The sequence below is a fragment of the Microtus pennsylvanicus genome, chromosome 21 (genome assembly GCF_037038515.1).
Source record: "Microtus pennsylvanicus isolate mMicPen1 chromosome 21, mMicPen1.hap1, whole genome shotgun sequence".
NCBI classification, from domain to species: domain Eukaryota; kingdom Metazoa; phylum Chordata; class Mammalia; order Rodentia; family Cricetidae; genus Microtus; species Microtus pennsylvanicus.
In genome coordinates this window covers 18,370,214-18,380,429 of record NC_134599.1, presented here as the reverse complement: position 1 = coordinate 18,380,429, position 10,216 = coordinate 18,370,214, and the positions used below count along the sequence as shown (strand labels likewise).

Below are 10,216 nucleotides of genomic sequence, written 5' to 3'. Positions count from 1 at the left end.
TGGCAGTCCTGGAACTCACACTGTAGACCAGACTGGCCTCACAGAGATCCACTAGCCTCTGCCTCCCAAGTGTTCTCTTTTTAAATTTTTAAAGAATTTTATTTTATGTGGTGGTTTGAATGGACGTGACCCCCACAAGCTCACAGTGAGTGGTACTATGAGGAGGTGTGGCTTTGTGAGGAGGTGTGGCTTTGTGAGGAGGTGAGGCCCTGTGAGGAGGTGTGGCTTTGTGAGGAGGTGTGGCTTTGTGAGGAGGTGTGGCTTTGTGAGGAGGTGAGGCCCTGTGAGGAGGTGTGGCCTTGGAGGAAGCGTGTTATTGTCGAGGTGAACTTTGAGGTCTCATATATGCTCAAACTATGCCCAGTGTGGCACGCACGGACTCCTGCTGCTGCCTGCCAGTCCAGATGTAGAATTCTAAGCTCCTTTTCCAGCACCAAGTCAACCTGCACACCGCCATGTCTGCCTGCACACCACCGTGTCCTGCCATGATAATGTAGTAAACCTCTGAACTGTAAACAAGCCACCGCAATTAAATGCTTTCATTTATAAGAGTTGCCATGGTCACAGTGTCTCTTCACAGCAATAGAAACCCTAACTAAGACAATGTGTGTGGGTGTTTGCTTGCAGGTATGTCTGTGCACATGTATGCCTGCTGCTCAAGGAAGTCAGAAAAGGGCATCCGATCCTCTGGAACTAGAATTTATAGCTAGTTGTGAGCCGCCAACCAACGTGGGTGCTGGAAATCTAACAGGTCAAATTCAAGTCATCGAATTTGACGGCAAATGTCTTTACCCACAGTGCTATCTTGCTTGCCAAAGAATGAGAATTCTTACGTTCCAGTTTGTAGAATTTTGTATGAAAGGGTCTGGAGAGATGGCTCAGTGGCTAAGAGTATTTGCTTTCAGATATGGCTCCCAGCACCTATGCTGTCTCATAACTGCCCCTACCTCCAGTTCCATGAGATCCAACACACTCTTGTGGCCTTGGGCACCTGTATACATGAGGCACACACACACACATACACACACACAAATAAAAAAAATCTTTAAAAAATCTTCTAAGGATTTGGTTAGAAGTATATTATATTTATTGTCTTGAATAATGGCAATTATTCAGGGTAGGAGAGAAACTACCCCTGCACGCACGCACACACGCACGCACACACACACACACACACACACACACACAACTAGACACTGCTTTTTCTGGGTGACCCAGGACCAAGCACAAGTGGCTTTCTTTCTCCTGTGGGAACTTTGCTGGTGGGGTTCTGACAGGCTGTCTCTAAGAGCCCTTGCTCTTTCTGAATTGTCCACAAGGGGTCCCCAATACCAAAGCATGGATGGCACTTACCCTGGACTTCCTTTGTGCTGTAGCTAGGAACTTTCAAGAGGCAAGCAGGCTTAGATTCAGAACTTTTATTTAACTTGCATTATTATTATAAAATGTGTTTCTATTTCTGTGTATGTGCATTTGTGTGAGCATGTGCAGGCGCCCACAGAGGCCAGAAGAGGGCGCTGGATCCCACTGGTGCTGGAGTTAAGAGTGGTTGTGAGCAAGCGGCTACTGAGCGCAGGCCCTCTGAAGGAGAAGCCAGCACACTTGTCCAGGGGCTCCGCACTTTCCCACTTTTCTACAGCTGCTCCCTGACCGCCATCGCTGATCCTAACTCTACAGGCCTGGCTTTCCCTTCCTCTTCTCACTCCTCCCAGCAGCTGTGAACCTCTAGACTGGGTGCCGGGCACGGGTTCACAGCCTCTGAGCCTTCTCTCCAGGTCCAGTGTCCTAGCATTTTACGACACTCTACCAACTGAGCCTATCCTGGCCCTTGGCTGCAACTCTTTTTTTCTCTTTATTTATTTTTACTTTATGTGCATTAGTGTTTTGCCGGCATGTGTGTCTGTGTGAAGGTGTCAGGTCCCCTGAAGCTGCAGTCACAGACAGTTGTGAGCTGTCATGCAGATGCCGGAAATTGAACAGCTAGCTCCTAACCGCTGAGCCATCTCTCCAGCCCTCCACTGCAACACTTACTGGTGCCAGTCCCAGTGATATCTCTTGTGTAGGAACAACTCACTGTAGTCCCTGCTCCTCCAAAACCACAGGGACTGTAGCACCTTTGCCAGCAAAGTGGGGATGTGGGATGTCCTTCTGTATATGTTTTGCTTTTATTGGTTGATGAATAAAACTATTTTGGCTAATGGCTTAGCAGAGTAAAGCCAGGTGGGAAATCCAGAGAGAGAGAGAGAGAGAGAGAGAGAGAGAGAGAGAGAGAGAGAGAGAGAGAGAGAGAAGGTGGAATCAAGAAGACACCATGTAACTGCTGAAGGAGAAAGATACCAGAATATTACCGGTAAGCCATGGCCTTGTGGTGATACATAGATTAATACAAATGGGTTAATTTAAGATGTAAGACCTAGCTAGGAATATGTCTGAGTCATTGGTCATTGTGATTAGTATAGTTTCTGTGTGATTATTCATGTCTGGGCAGCCAGGAAATGAAAGTGCAGTGTCTGTTTACAAAGCGGAAACCCTACCTGGGTTCTTTCTTCCCCTGGGTTCTACTGCTGATTCCAAGAATGACACTGGGTGGAGCCTCAGTGGGAGTGAGCATTATTTGTTCCACCAACATCTGAAGTGTTCATAGCTAGGTGTGATGGTGCTCACCTTTAATCTGAGCACTCAGGAGGCAGAAGCAGACAGATCTCTGTGAGTTTAAGGTCAGCCTGGTCTACATAGTGAGTACCAGGAGAGCAAGGACTATGTAGAGAAACCCTGTCTCAACTCCACCCCCCACCAAACAAAACAAAACAAAATACAACAAAAACATTTGAAGTGTTCAAAAACGAGCAGGCCAGTCTGAAAGCATGGCTTATACCCTCTACATTGTCAATAGGAGTTGGTTAATAGGCTTTTTAAAAAAGATTTGTTTGTATTTATTTGTATGTGTGTTTATCTGTGTGTTTATATGCACTACATGTATGCAGGAGCCCATGGAGGCCAGAAGAGAGCTCCAGTTCTCCTGGGACTGGAGTTCCAGGTGGCTGTGAGGCAACATGGGAACCAAACCCAGGTCCTTTAGAAGAACAACAGAATCTTAATCACTGAGCTGTCTCTCCAGCCCTGGCTTATAGACTATGATGGATCCATTCCATGATATGCTATATATCTTGGGCTGTGGAAACAGGAGGCCTTTCAGCAGGAAAGGGAGCCTGCCAGGAAGCTGGAAAAATCTGAGTTCAGTTCCTGGAACCTACTTGATGAAAGGAGAGGACCAACTTCTGCAGGTTGTCCTCCACACATGCTCCGTGGCCTCTGTACCCACTGCACACACACACACAAACACACACACACACACACACTAAATAAATAAATAAGTAAGCAAATAAATAAATAATAAATAAATGTTTTGCTTTGTTTTTAAAGGGTACTATGCATCCATTTCTCCTCACTCAGCCCAGAAAAAAAATGGAATTATAGATGTAGAAATATAATTCACTTGCCTAGTATGTACCAGGTCCTGGGTTTCATCTTCAGCACTTAAGACAAAACAAACAACAACATTTCAAAAGAGCCATGTATATGAGCATGTTTTTCCAAGCCTACAAAACTCCAGAGCCACACACAAGAAACTGATAACTTCTTGATGCTTCAGAGAAAGAAGACAAAGATGAAGTTACCGGTATGGATTCTGCAAATGTGCGTGTAACCATGACAAACACGTTAAAGTAAAATCACCAGATACATGTCAAAACTGTCTCATTGAACACCTGATCACACCTATCTATGTTTCGAATGTTTAGGAGAAAACTCATCGAGCAGTGGGTGTTGTCCCCACTGTGATCAAAGGCACAGATGCTGTAGATGCTGATGCTATCTCGGGGCCACTGTCCCCAACACCTGGCTAAAGGCCCTTCCTCGTGCACCCACAATTGTTAAATAGCATCCATTTGTCCCATAACATCGGCTGCCTCACTAACACTTCCTGGCACAGCCAGTTCTGTGCTCTAAAGCTGTCAGCGACCTTGAAGACTCAAAACTGTTAACAAAAATAGCTAATCCCTCTGAGGAAGCCTCTCTCTCTCTTCCTCTCTCCTCTCTCGCTGTCCCTCACAGTCTGTGGAGAGTTTCTGTCATTCCTAAAGTGTGAGGAGTTGAGAAAGACCCATTGGGCAGCCGTGGGCCCAGTGGCTCTCACCACGGAACAGTGCTGTGCCTGTGACCAGGGGGCGGTCCTTCGGCAGGGTCTGAGCCCCACCACAGCCATTAGCACCTGCTGCCGGAGCTCCCATTTCCTGTCAGCTGAATCACTCAGGGTGCTGCCAGCCTCGTGAACAGAACGCCCAGCAGAAAGTGATTCCCACAGTGAGGATGTTCATTACGTCACAGAACAAAGTGTCTGGGGAAGGGAACTTCTGAACTGCTGAGTCCAGTTCTGACAGACAGACACCTGGCTTGCTCTGGCTGACTTCATCAGGATTTTCTCTTCCTCGGGACAGATGACCTCTGTTGTTCCGAAGAACACATCTTCACATGAGGTTACCGAAGGCAGGAAGACTCAGTGCTTCCCACAATGTACTAGGCCTCTTCCAGTCTGACTTTCAACAGGAGAAAAATCTTTCTCATTGGGGCTGGAGAGATGGCTCAGAGGTTAAGAGCATTGCCTGCTCTTCCAAAGGTCCTGAGTTCAATTCCAGCAACCACATGGTGATTCACAACCATCTGTAATGAGGTCTGGTGGTGCCCTCTTCTGGCCTGCAGGCATACACACAGACAGAACATCGTATACATAATAATTTTTTTTTTTTTGGCTTTTCGAGACAGGGTTTCTCTGTGGTTTTGGAGCCTGTCCTGGAACTAGCTCTTGTAAACCAGCTGGTCTCGAACTCACAGAGATTCGCCTGCCTCTGCCTCCCAAGTGCTGGGATTAAAGGCGTGCGCCACCACCGCCCGGCCATAATAAATATTTTTAAAAAAATATTTCTCAGAAGCCCCCAGTAGATTTACCCTCAGCTCCAGCTACCTAGATCTGTTACATGGCCACACCCCAGATCCATCCCTGACCAGGTGAGGGTTCTCATATTCGACTTGTTCATAGTTCATTTTTAATGCCTGAGGAATAAGGTTCTCTCCCCTCCCTCCACCTCTCCTCGTCCCTCTCCTTCCTTTCCCTTCTTTTCTTCCTTCCTCTTCTCTCCCCTTGTCTGGCAGGGTTTTGCTATGTTTCATAGGCTGATGTTGAACTCTTGATCCTCCTAAATGCTAGGATCACAGGTGTGCACCTACATGCCCAGTTTGTTTGTTTGTTTGTTTGTTTGTTTCTTCCTTCCTTCCTTTCTTTTTTTTTTTTTTGTAATCTGAAAACAAGTTTTAACTGGATATTCTGTAACCTTTCCCCCCTCTGTGCTGTACTGGGGATCAAACTCAAGGCCTTGTTCCCGCTAGGCAAACCCTCCACAACTGAACTATATCTCCACCCTGTATCCTATATTTTAATGGCTTACTCTGGCAACCCCACCAGGAGACATGTCCAGACTTTCTGAACCCATTATCAGCCCACACTTGACAGTCAGAGCTGTGCTAGCAAGAAGATTGTAGCCCCAGATAGTAATCAATACGGTCTGTCTCATTGCTTCACAAGACTTTCTAAACCATCAGTGAAGGAAGCTCTGGGGTTGGCCAGATAGCGTGGTGGGTAAAAGCACTGTCCACCAAAACTGACCATCTGAGTTCAATCCCCAGGACCCACAGGTGGAAGTAGAGAACTGGTTCCTGGGAGCTGACCTCTGACTGCCACACGTGTCATGGCAAGAGCATGCGTGCCTGCATGCATGCGTGTGCACACACACACGGACACGAGTGAATAAATAAATGTAATTTTAAGAAGGAGAAACTCTGGCCTACAGAGCCCAGCGTTTTCATGAACATAGAGGTGAGCAGAAGAGAGACAGAGAGAGTTAGAGAGAGCAAGGCGCTGAGAAGAGATCCTAAATCACATTTAAAAAAAAGGGGGGGGGGTCTCATTCTGGAGCCCAGGCTAGCCTGGGACTTTCCATGTAGACTAGGTTAACTTCAAACCCTCAGCAGTCTCCTCCTAACTCAGTCTCCCGAGTGCTGGGATCCCACGCGTGCACTGTGACATTTAGCTAAGATCACAGTTTTATATCACAGGATAAAACCCGAGTTCTCAGGGCCAGCTGGCAAGGATGCAGAGCGACAACGTTTTAAAAATAAACCGCGTGCGGTCACGGTGCATCGCAGCTCTCGCTGTGGGATCTGAAGCTTTGGAGATGGTCACTCGGGGTCCTTCAGCCTTGCCCCAGCCGCGGGAGTGAGGTACACAACCACTTCTCCAGACACTGCGAACCCCTCTCCTCTCCCAAGCCTGCTCACTAGAAGATCAAGGTACTCAAGAAATGATGAAGGGGGCAGGGGATGTTTTCTGTGGGAGCTGGTGCCGTTTCAACACTATTTTTATGCTTTTCTTTCCTTTTCATAAGGAGATAATTAGCATGCTGGCTCTGATTACAGATCGTGAATCCTCAGTACTCGGGTGCCACTCACGGACAGATGCAAACCGAGCTCCTTCGTCAAGCTGCCGTCTTTCCACTGTCAGTGAGCAGCCCTGGGAGGGGCAGGGGAAAAACCACTGGTTTGTCAGACTCCGTGAACTCTGGCCCGCAGCCCACGCGGCACTGGGAATTCTGGTTGCCAGATGGGAAACCACGTGACAGTTCTCCTTGAAACGTGTCACCCTGGGGACAGAGGAAAATCTAATGATAAACATCTTTATTTTCTGAGACAGGCCCAAGAACCTGGCTCCACAGGTAACCTTTTTTCTGTTTTCTGTGAGAAAATAGCGTCTGTTCCCTAAACCATGCTCATGACGTAGACCAAAGAAGAGCTTGCGTGAAGTAAAGTGGTGTACGGCTGCTGACCCAGTGTCTGGAGGACAGAGGCAGGAAAATCAGAAGCTCAAGGTCAGCCAGGGCTAAAACAAAACAAAACAAAAATTCGGGCAGCACAATTCGGACTCAATGGATTAGTTTAAAAAAAAAAAAAGACATGAAGTTGAGAGGGGGTGAGGAGGTGAGGGTGGACCTAGGAGGAGTGGGGGGGGATATGGTCAAATACACTGTATATATGAAATTATGAAAGAATAATATTATGTTTGTTAAAATCAGAAATGACGTGTTCTGGTAGTATAACACACATGTGTTGTGTGGTATCCGTTAGAGAAGACTAGGAGAGTGTGGATCTAAGTCTTTATTAACCTGCTGACTACTACTCTGGGTGGTCAGGATCCCAGTGTAGCTCAAGCCTTCTCAGCGTGAGTTTGTAAACACAAAAATCACCTTCTGAGTTGACACACTTCGGTTAACAAGAACAGCTAGCCAGAATCGGAACTACAGAAGCCAAAAGGCAAGGTTAGTACATTTAGAGACTTTCCAAGAACCAAGAATTTCTGACGGAATTAAGTCTTTGTTTTCATTTTGGCTGATGGTATGGGCTACCTGCTGAATCAGGTTTTTGTTGTTATTGTTGTTTTGTTTGCTTGGTTTTGTTCTTTGCTTTCGTTTTGTGTTTTTGGGACAAGGTTTCTTTGTGTAGCCCTGGCTGCTCTGGAACTTACTCTATAGACTGAATTAAACTTGAACTCACAGAGATCCTCCTGCCTCTGCCTCCTGAATGCTGGAATTAAAGATGTGTACCACCACCATCACCAGGGCTATGTGCTGAATTTTGGTACTCCCATTGTGAAGTCTGTTGTGCTAAGGTCTGGAGGCCTACAAGGTTCTGGACCCCTGTTCTACACACTATTTTGTACTTTTTATTAATCAAAAATATCTTAGACATGTTTTTATATTGATCTCACAGTAATATCTAATACCTGTTTTCCCATAGGGCATGTTGTCAAGCTTTCAGGTTTTTTTGTTTGTTTGCTTTTGTTTTTCGAGACAGGGTTTCTCTGTAGCTTTGGAGCCTGTCCTGGGAACTAGTTCTTGTAGACCAGGCTGGCCTTGAACTCACAGTGATCCACCTGCCTCTGCCTCCCAAGTGCTGGGATTAAAGGCATGTGCCACCACCGCCCATCAAGCTTTCAGTATTTTTTTAAAAAAAGATTTAAAAAAAATTACGTGTATGCATATACCACACATAAACAGCTGCCTTCAGAGGCCAGAAGAGAGTGGTGGATCCTAGGACCTTGAGTTACAGTTGTGAGTGGCGTGGTGTGGGTGCTGGGAACCAAACCTGGGCCTCTGCAAGTCCAGTAACCACTGAACCATCTCACCACCCCCAAACTTTCAGATTTTTTTAAAGATTTATTTATTATGTATACAGTATTCTCGGTATTCTTTCTGCATGTATGGCTGTGTGCCTACAGGCCAGAAAAGGGCACCAAACCTCATTACTACAGATGGTTGTGAGCCACCATGTGGTTGCTGGGAACTAAACTCAGGACCTTTGGAAGGGCAGGCAGTGCTCTTAACCACTGAGCCATCTCTCCAGCCCACATTTTTATCCATATGATAGTTCAAGTATTTCACGTATAGGTTGATAGTACTTCGGTGAGGATTTCATAAACATGTCCTGTTATTATGAATAAGCTGGCCCCTCTCTCTTAGTATTTGGAGGCAGAGGCAGAAGGCCAACCTGGTCTACGTATTGAGCTCCAGCACAGTCCTGCCTACATGAGAGCCTGTCTCAAATAGACAAAGGGGAGAAGAGAGGAGCAAACGGTCAGGAGCCATTGTGCCTGGTTCACTTTTCTCCCCTCAACATAATCTTTTTATCAGTTATTTAGAATTTCATACAGTGCACCCCGATGACCCTTGTGTCCCGTTCCTCCCAGTCCACCCTCCCACCCTTGCTCCACCCCCTCCAAAAAAAAAGTACATCAAGTCTAATTTGTGTTGCCCATATACTCACCGGAGCATGGTCGAACTCCTGGTGGCCAGTCCCTTAAAGAAGACGGAGCGGTCAAGCTGTCGTCACCACCCTGACCTCCCTTCCACCAGAGGCCATCAACTGTAAAGAGCCATCTTGAGCATGCTCTATCATGGTTTTAAAGGACTCTCCTCGGCCGGGCGGTGGTGGCGCACGCCTTTAATCCCAGCACTCGGGAGGCAGAGGCAGGCGGATCTCTGTGAGTTCGAGACCAGCCTGGTCTACAAGAGCTAATTGCAGGACAGGCTCCAAAACCACAGAGAAACCCTGTCTCGAAAAACCAAAAATAAATAAATAAATAAATAAAATAAATAAATAAATGAATAAAATAAAGGACTCTCCTTGGTAGCGTCCTGTCTGGACTGTTTCTCTATGGGGGTTAGGGGGAGGTTGTCACAGATGCTCTCGGTGTTTCTCATTCTTAGTTACGAGTCTGTCGCCATCCATATCGCTCTTCAAGAAGCTTCCTTGCCAACCCCAAGGTCCAAATCAGGAGCAGATGGAGAGAGAGCACGAGCAAGGAACTCAGGACCGCAAGGGGTGCACCCACACACTGAGACAATGGGGATGTTCTTTCGGGAACTCACCAAGGCCAGCTGGACTGGGTCTGAAAAAGCCTGGGATAAAACCGGACTCCCTGAACATAGCGGACAATGAGGACTGCTGAGAAGTCAAGAACAATGGCAATGGGTTTTGATCCTGCTGCACGTACTGGCTTTGTGGAAGCCTAGGCTGTTTGGATGCTCACCTTACTAGACCTGGATGGAGGTGGGAGGTCCTTGGACTTCCCACAGGGCAGGGAACCCGTTCTGCTCTTCAGGCTGATGAGAGAGGAGGAGTTGACTGGGGGAGGGGGAGGGATATGGGAGGCGGTGGCGGGGAAGAGACAGGAATCTCTAATAAATAAATTAATTAATTAATTAATTAAAAAAAAAGAAGCTTCCTTGCCCATGGCCGCCAGCAGCAGCAGGCATCATGGACTTCCGCACAGTTCCTGACTGCAGCACAGAACATGACCTCAACATGGCTTCTGTGGCAGCATGGACCACAGACGTCTTTTAAGGAGGGATCTGAATTTCATCCAGAAGATGGACCATTCTCCATCCTGGGAATCTCGTTATTGGTCAGAGTCAGGGTGAGCCTGTGGCTGGGCAGTGCATTGTGGACAGGACCTGTGGGAGCTCCAGGCTGCTGTACCCTCGGCATGGTACCAGCCAGGACCCAAGGCAGTGGGCAGTGCGGTAGCCCCGTGCTCTCCTCCCCCCAGCAG

General features: G+C 47.2%; 1 long non-coding RNA gene across 1 annotated transcript; it reads left to right on the top strand.

Moving 5' to 3' along the window:
* Positions 1–6,196: 6,196 nt before the first annotated feature.
* Positions 6,197–10,102, top strand: LOC142839492 (uncharacterized). Its single transcript, XR_012908764.1, has 3 exons — positions 6,197–6,402; positions 6,529–6,824; positions 9,372–10,102. It is a non-coding gene; the product is annotated as an uncharacterized LOC142839492 (long non-coding RNA).
* Positions 10,103–10,216: the final 114 nt, after the last annotated feature.